At 47.6% G+C, this 17,170-nt stretch overlaps 1 long non-coding RNA gene across 1 annotated transcript; it reads right to left on the reverse strand.

Annotated features, from left to right (window-relative positions):
* Positions 1-213: 213 nt before the first annotated feature.
* On the reverse strand, positions 214-14,686 carry LOC119699256. Its single transcript, XR_005256376.1, has 2 exons — positions 14,552-14,686; positions 214-1,504 (listed from the first exon to the last, which is right to left on the reverse strand). It is a non-coding gene; the product is annotated as an uncharacterized LOC119699256 (long non-coding RNA).
* Positions 14,687-17,170: the final 2,484 nt, after the last annotated feature.

Raw genomic sequence — 17,170 nt, forward strand, 5'->3', positions numbered from 1 at the left:
GATTGGGCTCAGAGCACTCCCATGACAGGATGGCAACTGCTTTGTAGCCTGGAGTAATGACCTGTGTGGCAAAGTGCAGATCACAGCCATGGCACTGCTTTGCATATTGCTTCCAAGAATTTAAAATTATATGAAATTGAAATGTTGTGTGATTGTGCCCCTGTTGTCACACACATAAGTGGGACTAGATCCCAGGAGACCAAGAGCAAAGTCTTCCAACATCAATCCTGTTTATTTGACACAGGACAGCACCTGCTTTTACACCTTGTTCTCCAATATCTCATTTCATTTATTCCTTTTGTTTTTGGCACCTGCTGCAGATGACTCTCCAAAGCACCCTCTGCAAGGACAGCCCCATGCCTCTCTCAGCAGGATGAAGCACCTCAGATCTCTGTTCACTCCTCAGCCTCTTGAAGGTATCACCACAACTGCAGGGAGGCACAACTGGGCATTAGAGCCAGTGCTCCAGGCACAGACAAGCCTTGATTTGCTCCTTGTGATGCTACTGCCTCTTTGTGATACCTGGGGCTAGTCACTTGGACCTTGATCTGCAGAGACAAGCATGACTTCCTTGGTCTTGGTGTCTGTAAACCTGATTAACAGCACCACCTCATTTCACAAGGTACCACAGTGGAAGCGGATGTGCCGTATGGACATCTTGCAGGACCTGGATGGCATCTCAGAGAGAGAAAGCAGCAGCAGGCTGACCTCGTTATGAATAATTCTCTTAAAATGGAAGCAGTGCTTCCCATGTGTCCCTGAATACCTTATCCCCCTGGCACAAGTAGAAAGGGCACTGGGAACCTCAGCTTGCCCAGTTTGGTTCCTGTGCACGTGGTGCCCTTGTACGATGAAACCGACGAGCTCTCAGAAAGCGGCAGCAGCTTGATGCAGCACTTCTCATTTCCCTCTGTGCCCTTTCAGCCAGTCCATGACCTGTGCCCAAGGCATGTCTCAGAGCTGGGTATCTCAACTCAAAGTCACGATGTTACCTTCTCCTGAATTTTCAAGCAAAAAAAAAAAAAAACCTGCTCCATGAGTGGGCTGTGAGATCGATGTTTTCCATCAAAGGTGAAGTGAATTAGTGCTGTGTTCTTCAGGGTGCATCTGCCAGAGGCTAGTCCCTGAATAGCACTTCAGAAAAAATCAGAGGGAGAAGAGAAACTGGGTTTTTAGCACAGAAGAAAATATGGGGCACACCTGGTATCCAGAGCCATAGCTCATTTGATAAATTGAGGTTGCTTGTTTGGGGGTTTTAAAATTTATAATATTAGAATGGATCATGGGGAACAGCTCCATAATTTGGACCCAGCAATACCTCTACTTATCAGCAGAGGAAACAAATAACAAAGAGCTGCCAGCAATGCTCCTTTACCAGCACTACCCTCGGTGAGGCCCTGGGGCTCCTTGGTGCCAGATCCCAGTGTGAGAGCATGGTCCTCCAGGTGAGGAGTCAGCAGTGACTGCAGGTAGTCACTCTCTCTCCACAGCGTGCCTCAGAGGTCTGGCAAGAAAAATGAAAGACCACCAACAAGAACCCAAGTCCATGCTGGCTGCTGACTCAACATGGGAATGAGGTTTCAGGGTAGGAGCTGCAGGTCTGGTTTGGATTTTCTGGGGAATGTTTTCTACAGCTCTGGAAGTGGGAGCCTTAATGACTGCTGCAGTCATGTAATTGAAGGAAGAGCAGGGTTCTGCCAGTTAGCCCCAGACTTCCTGAGGGGAAACCCTTGAGAGCTTCCCCAGGCTGTGCAAGGGCTGCAGAGCACAAGGTACTGATCATCTTCCCACTCTTGCCCTTGCTGAGGCCCATTTGAGGAGAACCATCCCCAGAGGAGGAAGAGGACCTGCTCCTGATGTTGTCCCTCAGCACCTGTCCTTTAGGACATGTGCAGGGCTACTTCGGCTGTCAGCAGAGCTCAGCAAGAAAGTCATGAAATCCCACCCCAAGGGACTCCTGTCCTTTTTATCCACAGGTTTAGGTCTTTAACACACCAGCAAGCATGGAGTTAATACTGCAGTTCAGATGAAATCCAAACATTTGCAAGTGTGGGAATTCCCAAAGAAAGCAACAAAACTACCTTCCCTCTGCCCTCCCAGCAGTGCTTTTACACAGCCTGCAGCTGAGTCTGCCTCGGCCAGCTGCAACAAAGACTTTAATCTTATCAGTGACCATAAAAACTCAAATTCCTCTTAGCAGAATTGCTGATGGGGACGGTAGTGCTAAGCCTGGCTTCATTGCAAGCTTGTGCAGTCAACAGCAGGGAAAAATGCTATATCACAAATTCCTGAATCACAAATTCCTATGTCATCCCCCACTCCACAGGATCCAAAATGGCTTTTCCCTCCATCACTCTTGGGGTAGGATTTTCACATTGGTGAAGTTTAACAGGCACAATGCTTCCTGCAGGCTCATCCAAAAGTGCTGCAGAAGTGCTCTGTCCTGACAGCAGGTGTGCTTGGCTGCAGGTGGGACTGACAGCTCCTCTGTATGGCTCCACCAAAAAGGCAATGCAGGACTGTGTGCCTGTGGGCAGAAGTTCCTGGCAAAGACATGCTTCTCCCTGCAAGGTGCAGCATGTTCAGCAAGGATGGGGTATGTCCATGGAAATGGCTTGGCATTTTGATGGTGAGAAAGCAAAGCTTCAAGTGCTCACCTCCCACCTGGGCTCTCTTCCATGGATGAGGGCAGGTGCTAGAGATGGAGAGCAATAGGTGGGGTCAGGTCTCAGACATGGAGCTGAGACCTGGGTTACACCTCAGTGGCTAATTTTGGTGTTACTGACAAACAAAAAGATGCTGATAAGGTTGTCTCCCAGTGTGTAACTTGGAGGTGTGAGCTCCATCCCACAGACACTTGGACCTTGGGCAGGAGGTGGTGAGGAAGACCTCCCACATGCATGGGCCTTTCCTGGGCTACACTCAGCTGTCTCTCCCTTGCACACCTGCCATTGCCATCATCCTTCCTGCTGTCTCGGGTTCATCCCACTGTCTCCCTATTTGTCCCCTCTTGAGCTATTTATCCATTACCTGCTATGACTCCACCAGCTATGCCCAGCCTCCCCACACTTTCAGAAGAATTAACCATTTCAGTGTTTCCCTTGCCTCTCCCTTATGATGCATGTCTTCTCTCAGCCCATTCACCCATATGCACTTCCCTCCCCATGCACACGAGTGGTCTTTACATGTACGCTTCTCATGCAGGGCTGTGAGACAATCTGAGCACTGCTCCAGCTCAGTCTGCTCTCTAATGGAGATGCCTCACCCATGGAAGAAGGTTTCCCCTCTGCTTTGCAGCTGATGGCTCATCTTGCCCACTGGGAAGACACCCCCCAGGATACCCAAGGATAAAGCACCCTTGTACCAAAGACCTGGAATGACCGTGCCATGCAGACACACTTGAACGCCCTCTGAGAACAGGTCTGTAAGTACTGTTCATGGCTTTCCAAGGTCTCACTCCTGATGCTGATAGGAAGTCACTCTGCTTACACAGGAGAGGCTGGTGGAAATACTTGGCATGCACTTCAGCTGTTGATAAGGCTGGACTATCTGCCAATACACACTGTGCCTCTCCCTCTGTCTGACTTGGAGTGGTCTACAGCTCTCATCTCCATCATATGTCAACAGCTGCGCCTTCTGGCTCCTTCCCCTCGCCTCACCCTTTGTACATCTTGGATTATAGTTGCTCAGCACAGGGGTTGGCCAAGACCCCAATGTCCAGGTCCTGTGATATCTGACAGCCTTGGGAATTGAACGATGGAGGATATCGCAGAGGCACACAGTAGTGCTTGCAACTGCATTCAGGCCGTGGCTTCACTTGCAGAAGTGTGCATCTAACCCTGGTGCTGGGCAGAGGGAGATAATGGGCCTCCTTCCTCCCACTGTGGAAGGCTGGGAGGTGACAAAGAGCCATCCTAATTAGGGGCTACAGAGATGACGCTTCCAAGGAGAACAAGTTTTATTTATGAGCCAGATTAGGAGGCATTAATTGCTTTCTCTCCTGGTTTCTGCTCAGAAAGGTACAGTAATCACAGGAACATTTTTGACATTGTTGACATAGCTTCCCAGCCCTCCTGCTGAGAAACAGGGACTCTTGCATACTTCAAAAGGGCTTAAAGGCTCGGGTTGTGCCACCACAGTAGTAGTGCCGATCTAGGACTGGGGTGGGGGGAATTTGCATTAGAAGGATTAAATACCAGGGCTATTGTGGAATTTTAAACTGATGTTTTCCGGCTGACCACAGGCCCAGAGCTTGTGTGTGGCATGTTTGAGCCTCAAAAGTGCTCTTGATCCTCTGATCTTTTATTTCATAACATTTCTCCCCGCTCCCTCCCTTCAAATGTATTTTGCTTTTCTTTTGGCTGCTGAGCAGACACACACTAGCAGAAGGAACACGTTGGGTTGACAGTACTGAAAGCAGTCTGAAGCTCAGGAAAGCTTTCTTTGCATGTATTTGATATGCTGAGCATCTGGATTACTCTTGTAGTCCTGGGCCCTGCGGTAACATGATGTTAAGACAAGATCCATTCTGATCATTCTGATCCAAGTGCCCTGTGAAGCTTTGACACAGTCCTGCACAAACACTAAGGAGTGTTCTTATATCTGATTATCTTATGATATGTGTGTCTGGCTTGTGGTTCATACAAAACTCTCCTGACTTTCATAGCATGATGGAAAATTAGAGGTTTCTTGCAGCTTCATCAACATAATGGTATCTCTGCTGAGACAACCTATTACCAAAACATCAGTCCTTTATATTTCTGGCACTTCTCAAGTACCTTGCTCTGCAGGAAGAGATTGATCCTGTGAGGATGCTCAGCCTCTGACACCACTGTGACCATTATATTTTTGTGCCAACCTGCCATCCAGCTGTCATTAAACACAGGCTCAGGCTGCACACAGATGTCCTGCTGTGGTAGCAAACTGCCTCTTATTAGGTACTGCAGCTGTATCTGGGTTAATTCTCAGAGTAGTCACCCCCCTGCACAGCATTGTGAAAGAAAAACATGGTTCTGGCAGGGGAAAATATCTGGGGCTGGGGATTTGGGTTGGTTTTTTGTTTGGTTGGTTTTTTATGCTCTGCACAGAGGTGAATACCCAGCCTTCCAATATTAGCCTTGCCACATGCAGCATCCCAAAGCTGAGCAAGTCTTCCCTTGGCTTGTCTTTGAGACAGACATTAGAAGCTGGAAAGGGCCAGTCTTGGCCCTTAGAATGCAACATTGTGGTTTGATGTCTGAGCAGGGCCTGAAAGAGAGGCACATGCCCCCACCTGAAGACTGGGAGCACTGGGGGAGTCCCCTTGCTGCTCCCCCACATCACCACATCACAGCCAGCAAGCATCTCTCCACAAGATCATCATGACAGCCCCATGAAAACAGGGACCCACAGCCTGCTCTCAGCTCTTGCTTAAATCTGGTTGTCTTCCCTGTGGTTTACAGGGCACACGCACCCTCTGTAAGCAGAACCAGTCTCTTTCCACTGCCATGTGGCTCTTTGTGGCTGAAGGCCCCTCTCAGTGTCAGCTAAAATTGCTGGGGACATAATACGCAAATATATATACATATATATGTTCTTGTCCTTTCAAGAATCACTCTTTCTGGTGTTTCTAGTAGTTATAATTCAGCAAGGACTTGGCAACTCATCAAAGCTAGCCTTTTCCCTTAGTCTGATGCAGGAAAGTAATAAAAGAGCAACCACTAAAGATCTTGGACCAGTTACACAGAGATGCAGCAAGAGGATTCAAATTTTTCCCCGCAGCCATGACTAAGCTTTACAGCCCATCCCCTAAAGGGTAGTTTCCCCAAAGTGATGGTTGTACCACAGCCAGCTATCCCTCTACCACATTTCCTCACATTCATCCAGGGATGAATCCTCCATGGGAAGCTGAGCAGGCTGCCATGGAAGCAGATACAGGCTTCAAGAGCAGGTGTGCTCTCATCTGTATTTGACAGATGCCTGTTAATTATTTATAATGCACAAGAGGTGTACTTGGTGATAGACCAACAGAAAACAAGACCAGCCCCTTTCTCCAGTGAGTTTTCCATGCAGATTATGCAGATACCAAGAGGCAAGGCAGGATTCAGCATGAAGGAGGAAGCCAGTGGAGGAGGATGGTGATGAAAGGAGAGACAAAAGGTGTAAGACATTTAGTGGAATTGAAAGGGGATGGTTTGAAGAAGAGAAGAGAAATGGTTTTCTACTCATGAGAAACAAAACATAAAGAGGCAGCAGAAATTTGTCAGAAGTCCCAGACAATATTGAGAAGACATACCATCTTCAGGCTTAAAACACGCACAACTCCTGCTCTGGCCACCATCTCTTACTTGTGCAATAAGGCTGTTGGAACCTGGGAATGACTAGTCCTAGAAATGCAGCAGAAGGGGCTGCCATGAGTTGGTCTTTTGCAATATGCACAGATGTGCAATATTCTGGATGTGTAGCATGAAAGGATAAGAAGGACCTAGGGAAATACAGGCAGGACAAGATCTATGCTGAGCTGCCTATACAGGCCTCAACAGTACCAGATATTTGGGAAAGATTTGTCTCACAGTGGTGTTGTTCAGATCCTTGTGTCATCTTTCTGTTTAGGAAGGGGTGAGCAGGAAAGCACTAGTGATACAACAAGAGGGGCATAAGATCACCACGACTTCCTCACAGGAGACACAGCCCACAATCCATCCTGCTACACTCTTGCACCTGCAAGCTGACAGGAGAAAAGCTGCTGACAAAAAGGAGTCCTTTAAATCAACAGACAACCCAAGGGCTTTTTGATTCACAGTGCCCTGATTCAATACCCTGCTGGAACAATGATAAGTCTCTATTTGATGGTCTATGTAGTAAGATGCCTTTTTGGAATCCTGCACTGACCATATCAGACCACGCAATTCCGCTCCTCCTTGCCAGGATGCACTGACATGTTGCCTGCTTTAATAGTTGAGGTGACCCTTTTATTTCAATCACTTCTCTTCCTTGGCTTCTGCAACCTTCTGAAACCATTTCAAGCTCATTTTTTTTCCCCGGGCTGAAATTTCTCATGCTCATGCTCAGCCCCGGGTGATGAAAGTTTGACGATAATCTGCTGTTGCTGGTGTCTTGACTCAACAATGTGGTGATTTGGGGCTGGAACAACTGGAACTCACTGATACACTGATTGGAGGAGGCATGGAACAAGTTGTGCCTTCTCTATAACTCCATACACTCTAATTTTCAGGTCCCAGGATGTCTCTTCACCACTGCTTCAGCACCCAGGCAGAGTGCAGACTCCAGAACACCTTCCTTGCTTCAGTCCATGTCGCCTGCTGATCCAGCATGTATGGTCCTGCTGTGGCTTACCCACACAGGTCACTTCATTAAAGAGACATTAGCAAAGTGGTTGTTATTATTAAAGAGAAACGTAATCAAACAGAGCCCGCAGGCTTAGCAAGCCAAGTCGTTGCAGGGTCACTCTGCTTTTCATTACCTTCTTCCTCCTTTGGCACAAACCTTGCTGATGTGTGGTCCCTGATTTTGCAGAATGCCCATCCTTTTCCCTGTGTGCCTCCCCTGACTTCTAATACATGATACACAGAGATATGCTTTGAAATCCCTTAGGGCAAATGGAACTATTCACAGGATTAAGCGCTGCCCCGCTATGGTTTCCAGACTAGCTTGACTGCAGCACAAGACCTGGGGCTCTTGATTTCATCTGACTTTCTCTCACTGTGTGGGAGTAAGTTGCTTCTTACTTGTGTAGGTTCTTATGGCTCTCTTGCACTCCTTGTTCTCTCTTTTTTAGGGTCCCTTCACCTTTTCTGCTCCCCTACACATAATAGTGCCAGGAGACCCCTTCAACACCACCTTCCCCTCCCTGCAACTGAGCCCTTGGCAACATGATCTCAGCTGGGTACTTCATCTCTGTACCCCACTAGTAGCTCAAGATCAGTCAAGGGTGACATCTGAGCCCACATTCTTTTTTACACGGCCCCTGTGTGCTCTGCAACTGTTGGAAAGAGCCCTGCTGGAGAGTTCCATGAAAGGCAACACCGGGCAGTGGCAGAGGACTTTTCATTTTGTTTCGCCACATGAAGAGCCCAGCTGAGCAGACACCTCAACCCAAACGTCCATGAAAGGAGGGTGGAAGAGATTAAAAGCCTTGAGCCCCTTTAAAGTAAAGAAGCAGTGAAGGCCTCTGACATTGGCCAAAAGCTAAGGGGCATAGCAGGGAAATTCTCCAAAGCCAGGCTAAACTCAAAAGAAGGCCAGAGCTCATCTGTGCTTCCCTTAATCTCTCCCGGCACTCTCCACCACCTGGAACACGCACTGCAGAGCCCGCTGGGAAGCAAGGCAGTTTCACGAAGGGCAGACTTTGAATCAAACTTTGAATCAAAAGGACATTCAGGCAGCCAGCAGGGCCCATCCTGCCCAGCTCTTGGAGCCCAGCCGGATCAGCTGGGGCAGGGGGGAATTAAAACGTCTCCAGTGTCAGCCACTGAGGCTTGCGCCTTCCCTTTATAGCAGCCCTGAGTGAGTGAGAGACACCGCAGGGAGAGCTGAGCTACGGGGGGAGGGAGGCAAATGCTGGCCTGTGAAGTCAATAGTAATTTAACACCCCACTGACTTTTTTGGTTGGCAACAGGATAGATATTTAAATCATAACCTTCTCTCTTCTATACCACTCCTCCCCACCAAAAATAAATAAATAAACCCAGCAGACCCTGTTTTGGCCTGCCAAGAACTTGGAGCATTTGCTGTGCACTGCCCGAGCCTCACGTTGGGCACTGTCAGCTGAGTCTTTCCTTGAATCAGGGATGCTCGCTCCCATCCAGCCTTTGGAGGGGTGCTGAGGACCAGGTGTCAGCAGGGCTGGCCCCAGCAGCTGGCTGGGACCCAGGCCTGTGTCCCTGGGTTGCTGTGCAACCAGAGGCACAAGGCTCAGCACGGCAGTGCATACGTGCTGTTTCATCCATGCCGCAGCCAGCTCATACCAGCCTCTCTGACCCCTGGCACCGCACTCATGGGCCCCAGCTGCACTCACCGCCTGTCAGGGGCAGCAGCAGGAGAGGCCGGGAGTCTGTGAAGAAAGTGGGGAATATGGGGAGGGAGGGGAAAAAAAAGGTATTTTTGAGTGTCAAATAGTGCCCTTAGAGAGCCACCAGGATCTGAGACTAAATTCTTTTCCACTTGAAATGGATGCCTGAAAACAGGTCCTACAAACTCCCTGTTCTCTGCAGGTTACAGAGCCATTGCCCGTCTGCCCCTCAAGCCTGCAATCTTCTTTTTATTAATTTGTTCAGACCCTGGAAGAAACGGGGATCATTGCAGAGCCATCTCCTGCTCAGTGGGAATTGCCCCAAAACCCATGTTTTGTCCTCCCACCCCACAGCGTAGGACAAAGACTCAGCTCCAGCATCTTCCTTACCCCGTTTCCCTTGAAGGAGTGTCTTTTCCTTGCACGTGGTACTGCAAAACAGCTCTTTCCCTAAGGGAGCTCTCTGTCATTCTTTACAGCTCTGGTTTCTGTTTGCACCCTCTGTCCATGGGTCCTAATCCTCAAGGCAATGAATTCAGTGGAAAAACATCCATCAGCTGCAAGGCCCATTGAATATGCCTGATATCAATTAGGATCTAATTTGTCTAGTCTTATTATTCACATATGAGTCCTGTGACTGAGACTCCCAGCACTAAATGGGAAATTTTCTCCCTCTCTGCACCTGGGTTTCAGTGGTTTTGATCAAACTAAATAGCCTGGCTTGAACTTCTGTGGCTGCAGCCCCCACCTACCACCACTCAGCTGGATGTAGCTGAGAAAGGCACTGACTTTGGGAAAGGGGAAGCAAGAAGTGGAGCTAGCTTGGAAGAACACATGCAAGTAATGAATGTGCAGTGGAATGTCCAGTTATTCCCAGAGTCTTTCTAATAGGATGACCTTCAGGTGAGCAGCAGGGAAAGGAGCTTTTGTTAACATGTGTGGCGAGGCCTGTGTGCTTTCACAGGGTTGGCAGAGATTGAGGTCCAACAGCCTGCTTTCCACTGGACTGTGCATGCCAGTTTTCTGAAAAGCTGAGAAGTCAAAAAGGGGGGCTGCAAACAAAGAGCTATGTGATGCCCAAAATAACTATGAGATCAGCTCCCTCCAGTCTCCTTTGCACATTGACACAGCTCAGGGCAGAACTGCGAGTCCAAGCACCTATAAATTAAGGCTATAGTCCAAAAACTGTCTGAAGAATGCCCTGCTGCCAAATGCAGATGCTGACTGTGAATATTAGGGTTAAAGCTGCCAATTTAAAATTTCTGAGAGTTGGAGTCTGTCCTATTCCCTCCCTTATAGTGCTGCAGCAGGGGAGCTCCTTAGTGCAACCCAGCCTTTCAAATGTTGGTGCCTGAAAGTAGGTTCTAAAATATGTGTGGAGTAGCCCTTTTCAGAAGCTCAGTGCATCTGGATGGATAATGTCAGATGTCCTCACAGCTATTGAAAATGTATTCCAGCCGCCTAACTCTGGTATTTGGAACCAAAATTGAGGTGAGTAGGATGGAAAAGTTTGGTTTCACTTGTTAACAAGTCCTTCAGTTCATACCCAGTGGAGAAAAGGGACTAGCAAAATTTAGGACAGCTACAGTAAAAGACAATAGAGAGCAGAAAATTGGTCTGTTAGCAGATTTCCACCCATTTCTTTTGTAAGCCCATGAATAAATACATCTCTGATGCCACTGTTTGTTTTTATTCTTCATGAAAATGGTCCTCCTATTATTTTTACCTCATCCCTTGGCACTCATAATAATCCCTCTAGTACATTGTTTTTGTGAAGAAATCTAGTCTGAACAGAAGAAAGGTCATGCTCTTGGCCACACCTCTGTTAAAGCCTAGACAACAGTGGGCTACGGCATGAGGTTATAGGTTGTGCCACTGATGGAATGGAAACAGGAATGGCTATGGGACTGTGCTTCCTTTGTCCTTCAAATATGTCTTACTTTCAGGAATGGTGCACAGTAGGTTCTAAGGAGTGGTTTTTTCCCTCAGTGACTATTTAAAATTGAGCAACTTTTTCTTCCTGTATCAGTTTTGTACAGTTTATATGCACCTCCTTTCAGGACGAAGGGGATATTCAGAAATGCTGAGCTTCATAGAGCTTTGCCTTATGACATGAACAGGCCCCAGGCACTGCTGAGTGGACAAACCTGGATGATGGAAGCAGTGGGTCTGAGAGGAGGTAGATTATGAGTGTGCGGGGCTCTACTCAGAGGAGTTCCACCCACAGCGCTTCCCATTAGAGGGAGCCTTTCACTCCCTGTGTCTTTGGGAGCTAGCTTTATCAACTAAAATCGGGATCTTTGCCTGCAGATTCCAAAATAGTCCCATCCTTGTCTCCCTCCTTCCCTCTCTTTATCTAATACCTCCTTAGGGCTAGGGGGATGGCAGAGATCCTAAGGGAGTGGTGGTGGCAGAAAAATCCCAGATATCTGGAGACGACCTGCTGTAGGGGAGGAATTTAAATGCCAGCCTTCCCATGAGAACTCAGGAGACATGGGAAGATGGACTAGACGACTTCTTTCAAGTCCCTTTGACATTCAAGAAAATGTTGCCCGAAGACCCCAGTGGGCTGGTTCTTAAAAGATGCATCTTCTTTATGTTCTCCCGGCACAACTGCTCAACAGAAACACATTTGGCCTAAGCAGGAATAAATGAGGTTTTGTGTCCCAGGCCTTTAACCCTCTCGGTCCTGGCTGGTCAATGTACGAACAGACACTGGTACTTGAACTATGTCTTGACAGAGTTCCATTGGTGGGGAGGAGATGTTCTCATGGCAGAGAATCCTTGCAGGGGGCCACAGTGGCATTGTGAGCTTGATATTTTATGAGTTTGTCTCATGTGAACTCAGTCCCAGAGGGGAAAATGACACAAAATCAATTACACAGATCAATACCTGTTCTGATGTATTTCCTGGTGACAGGCCAGATGGACGACTGAAGGTAAACATAGTCCGAACAAAGTCTGGGCGCAGCGAAATGTTCCAGATGGGAACCAGAAGTTCAGAGCTCATCAGAGCCATCTCCACACACACATTACAGGCAGCAACCAAACACTAATAAATGATTAACAGGGCTGCTGTGCATTAGCCTCAGCTTTTGGTCCCCTCCCACTACTTCTGGATAATTTCACAGAAAAGGCAGGCAGATGACAGGGAATTGTGCATTTGGACAAATTAATTAGATATTTAGCTCTCTGTGAACTTCATACAACCCTGAGAATCCTGTTTCCCCCTTCCTAAATGCCTCAGACTTCAGACCAGTCCTTTCAGATGGAGGTTGCTCAAAGGCAATCCCCTTTAGAGTCCATCCAAAGTCTTAAGCATACAACTCTTTCCTGAAGTCCTACAGAGTAATGGAGCAGCCCTGTTCTTCCTACTGAAGATCTTCATCTTCAGAATCCTCAGTTCTTCATATGATGGTAAAGAGAGGCAAGACTGAGAGATAGAAGATTTTGCTCAGGATGAAGAGCTGAGAGAAGAAAAGTGCTTGGGTTTATTGCCTCCTTCAGACCGCCCTCCCACATTTCCACTTCCTCTTCACTTCCTGTATCCTTCAGCTGTGGGTAGTCTGGACATCCATCTGACACTTCTGCCTCTTGGGTCATTTTCCATGCCTGTAACACTACAGCACTGTAATATCAGAAATATTCTTTCTTTCTTGAAAGGTATCTCGAGTAAGAGAAGACCACTGGTCAGGTCTCCAGGAGCAAGAGAGGATGGCCCCAGAGGGGACTATGCCCTGACATCTCTGCAGAGCACAGCAGCTCTGCACCAGACAGCTTCATTCTTGTTCTCTGACCTTCAGTTCCCCCTCTCAATAATTTTATTCATTATACAACACCGGGATTAGACAGTGCCTGCTGGTTGGCACGCTCTGATGGGCATTAATACCTGCTGGCACAGAAGCAGGCACATGCCAATACTCCTGTGTGCTAATGAAAAGGCGCCATTTCCACTTACATTTCAGCACACATGAGGTTTCCTGAGAGCCAGCATTGATCTTTGTGTTCAGGGGAACATGTGCTGCCATCAGTCCTGCCTTGCAGCTCCAGGAGTCCTGCGGCTTAGGGCAATGATGGAGAGTGGGGTGAGGGCAAATTGAATCCCTACAGATTTTTTGTGGGGCCAGAGCTTGTCAGCACTGTGTCACACAAAAGAACTCCCAGTTCTAAGGCCCAACAGCAAGACAACACACCAAGAACACTGCACGTGACCTTACTGTCATCTTATCAGATTAGCAGGAACTCACTGTCTCGTAGTGCTAAGGGGCACATGAGCTAAGCAAGGTATTTTTCTAAGTAGGTAGTATTTATAATGGTCTCCAAATGTTGTGTTGGAATAGTAACTATTCAAAGCATGTTAGACTTCCAAAAGAAAAATGTCCCTTGTTGCTTCTGATAAACTGATTTCAAGGCCACGGGGCTGAGAAGGAATTTGCCCTCAAGCTTGCTTAGTCCAGAACCAACCACTGCAGAGTATCTTGAAGTATATCTCTGGAGGAACTGATAACAATCACATTTCAACTCAGAATGGACAATGGAGCTATGGAGCCATTAGGCTGATTCAGATGTCTGCTATGACCAGAACTGACAGCATCTGTCCACCTGATCCATAATTGTTTATGGTTTTTGATCTAGAGATGATGTATGAGAATATAAAACCTTTGAAAAAGTGGGGTACTAAGTGCAGAAATGGGCATGACAGGTGCTAGCATGGAGGGGTTCATATCCAGCAGATGACAGATCAAATGCTGTATCAATTGCAAATCAATTTAAAACAAGGCTCCAAGACAACCAACAGCAGCCTGGCACTGCTGAAGTTCATGTGTCAGCCAGCTGGTCACCTGAAGCCTCTGTGAACAGGACCATATACACACACATGCTCGGTGACAACCACCCACCCCCAGCAAGCTGAGGATATGAAGATTTGCTACTCAGCTCTTGGGGTGTGGGAATTTTCATTCAGTTCCATGCATGCAACTCTGCAATTCAGGCTCTGCAAACAATAGTTTGGTCACTCCAAGAGCAGTGAGCATGAAAGGGGTGTGACTAGAGCGGCTCTGTTCCCAGAAGTCAGGCCAATTCTCTAATGGGAGCTCAACTAGCATCTCTGCTGAGTGTCCAGGAAAGCAGTTTTGGCAGCCTCTCTGGAGATAGTTCCAGTTCGGGAGAAACTGCTGCTAGATTTGGGACAGACAGCGTGCAGGTCACGCCTGTGTGCAGCCAACAGCACAAGCAGACATCTTTGCCAGAGACGCTTCTACAGCACACTTGAGCTTGACTTTTTATTCATTATATTGCATTGTTCTTGCATGTCAGCCCCTTCCACCCCCCTCTGCCTCACAAGCCTTTCATTGCCAAACCATGCCCATCTCCTCTCTGCCCAAAACTTTCTTTGTTTCTCTGCTCCTTCCCCCACAAAAGGATTTCTTTCTCCTGTTTCAGACTCAAATGCCCCCTAGAAAACACTCTGATTTCAGTGTTTCCTATTAAAAGCACAGTAAATACAGAAAATTTTTTGCTTAAACAAAAAGCCCTACTAACCTGCATGAGAAAAACATTTCTCCTGTAAATTCTTTGGGCTAGGCACTGTTTCATCCTATCTCTCAGAGAAATCCTTCAGCACAAAGCCTTCTGTGCAGCTCAGTTGCAGTTAACAAACAGGAATGATGAACTGAGCTTGCAAGGGATGAAACGGTAAAACTGACCTTACTGGAATAAGTTCATTCCCGTTTGCAATTATCTGGTGACAGATTTCACCTCAGGCTGAATAAATATAGTAATTCAGTTTCCAGAGCTCCAGTTACTATTTCATAAGTGGTGCTCAACTGTGACTTGGCCTGGCTTCAAACAGGGATGAGTAGCTTAACTCCAATTGATTTGCTCTTTAAGTAAAAATTAGAGGAAGTACAATGCCAGGATTGCAGTCCCCATGTGGAGCATGATATCCATGAGAGAGAGAATATGGTTTTGGACCTTGAGCTGATAGCTGGGTTCTGAAACCAACTCAGCAGGTGATCTTCAGAAAATCCCCATTCTTCGGGTTTCAGTTTCCTGAAGGAAAAGGGGACCATCATAATGCAGTACCACAGGAAACACTAGAGTGTATTTCCCTTTCTTGAAACCAGTATAGAGTGTTGTATAATTGCATTTACAGTCAACTTCATGCAGTATTTCTTTCAGGGGAGCACTTCCTTCCTAAAAGCATTGTCCTCAAATACTCATGAGTGCTGCTTTGAAGAAGGGCACCATAGGCATCCAGCAGTCCTCTGATGGAACAAAGCTTTCCCTGCACAGTATAGTCTGGTCCAGATAGGTCAGTAAGTACAAAATGTATCAGCAGACACCTAGGTTTGGCAGATGATATGTTTGAAATAAGTCAGAAATGAGCCTTCATAATTCTGTTCCTAAAACGTGAGTCAACACCAAGACAAACATGGAGGTTTTAACCATCTCCATTGAGATTCTAAAAGACAGTGACTAGCAACACCTCTGCAGAGCAGCATGAATCAAGAGCCAGGGGATACTGAGGTCAGCTGAAACATGTACTGGTGGAACCAGTCTTGGACCAGCTCTGGACCAGAGATCAACTGCATCTCGGGCTGGAGGACGGACGACAGAGTTGTGAGAGGCATGGGATTGGAAGAAAAGTGGAGATGTTCTACACCTGGGCAGCGTGGCAGCAGCAGCAGCAGCAGCAGAGCTGCAGGTGAGGCAGCATGGACTGACAGGGTAAGGGATGTTGTCAGGAGGAGTGGTGGCGACAAAGGCTGCACACACTGGCCTGCAGCCAGGCAGTGCTGCAATCAGTCTCTCACTGCTGTCAGCAGCTGGTGAGGCCACAAACTGAAAGACTAGACTGCACTGACAAGATTATGAAACCCACCACAGCTGCATGAGTAGGAGCAACCTTAAGTTGCTCAGAGAATGCGATATTAAGGTGAGGCTTCACACACCCAGGCTCCATGCAATAGAACAACCACCTCACAGCAGTGCTCAGCACACACAAGACTGGCCTGCTGAAGGTAAGGCAAGGGTGCAGTAGAGTATTTCTGCAGGGCTTGGAGCTATTTGCAGTGCAGTAGTAGCTCTGGTGACAGCGTCAGCTCTGCATCCATCCATGAGACACTGCTTCGCATGTCTGGGTTGGCTGCTGGAAACCGAAGATACAGCGCAGGGGGACAGGGCGGGTGTTTAGCCCCCTGAAAGGAAAAGGGCATGCTCTTTCTTCCTCGAGGGTGGCCAGTCTTTCACTTCAGCAGAGGGAAGAAATCAAATATCTTGTTTGAAGGAGATACAAATGTTAAAAATGTTCCCTATAACCCTGGCTGAAGATGATTACTGTAAATACCATCATGAGTGCACCACACCACTTCTGGCATAGCTTGCTTTTTTTTTTTTAATCATCCCTACTGATGATAAAAATCCAGAGACACTGACATAATCCCAGAGTTATCCAGAGAGATTCAAAATATCCCATGGCTGGCAAACTTAAATAAAAGCTTTGATGTACCAAGATGCCTCAACAGCACAGAGCTGTGATTCTCTGGGTTAAAGAATCTCACAGGACAGCCTACCTTTGACTGCCTTGACATAGTTCCAGCAAGAGGGATGGATGGTAGCCCTGCAGGGGACAGCCTCAGCATGTGGACAACTACTGTTCACCCATGGCCATGGACACTGGCAATGCCACAGTCCCCATGGGCCCCAGAGACCCCTTGGCTGACAGGACTCAGAGGACTCTGCTGAACACCAGGACACATAGGTGCAGGACTGGCACCACGAGCCACTATTGAGAAGTCCTGGAAGCCAGCCTCAGAAATCCTCAGGACTGCATTCAGCTCTCAAGATGCCACCTATCTGCCCCTTCCCTAGCCAGCTGCCTCACCACCAGCTTCTTCTGCAGTTTCAGTTGCTACACAAGGCTGTTCACATTATCCTGCCCGCAGGCACTGGCCAGAGCTTATATGAAGGGGAGGACAGGTAGAAAGATCGTATGTGAGAGCATGAAAGAGAGAATGAGTGAGAGCATGAAAGCCAAAACAAATTAAAAATATACCTATGTTGGCAAGTAGCAAGAGCCCAAGGTTTGTATTCTCCAGTTCATCATGCTTAGCTCTTGCATTGCTGGTGCATGGGGTCTCAAGGTGGCAGACGGTGCCA

This window comes from Motacilla alba, chromosome 3 (assembly GCF_015832195.1).
Source record: "Motacilla alba alba isolate MOTALB_02 chromosome 3, Motacilla_alba_V1.0_pri, whole genome shotgun sequence".
Classification (NCBI taxonomy): domain Eukaryota; kingdom Metazoa; phylum Chordata; class Aves; order Passeriformes; family Motacillidae; genus Motacilla; species Motacilla alba.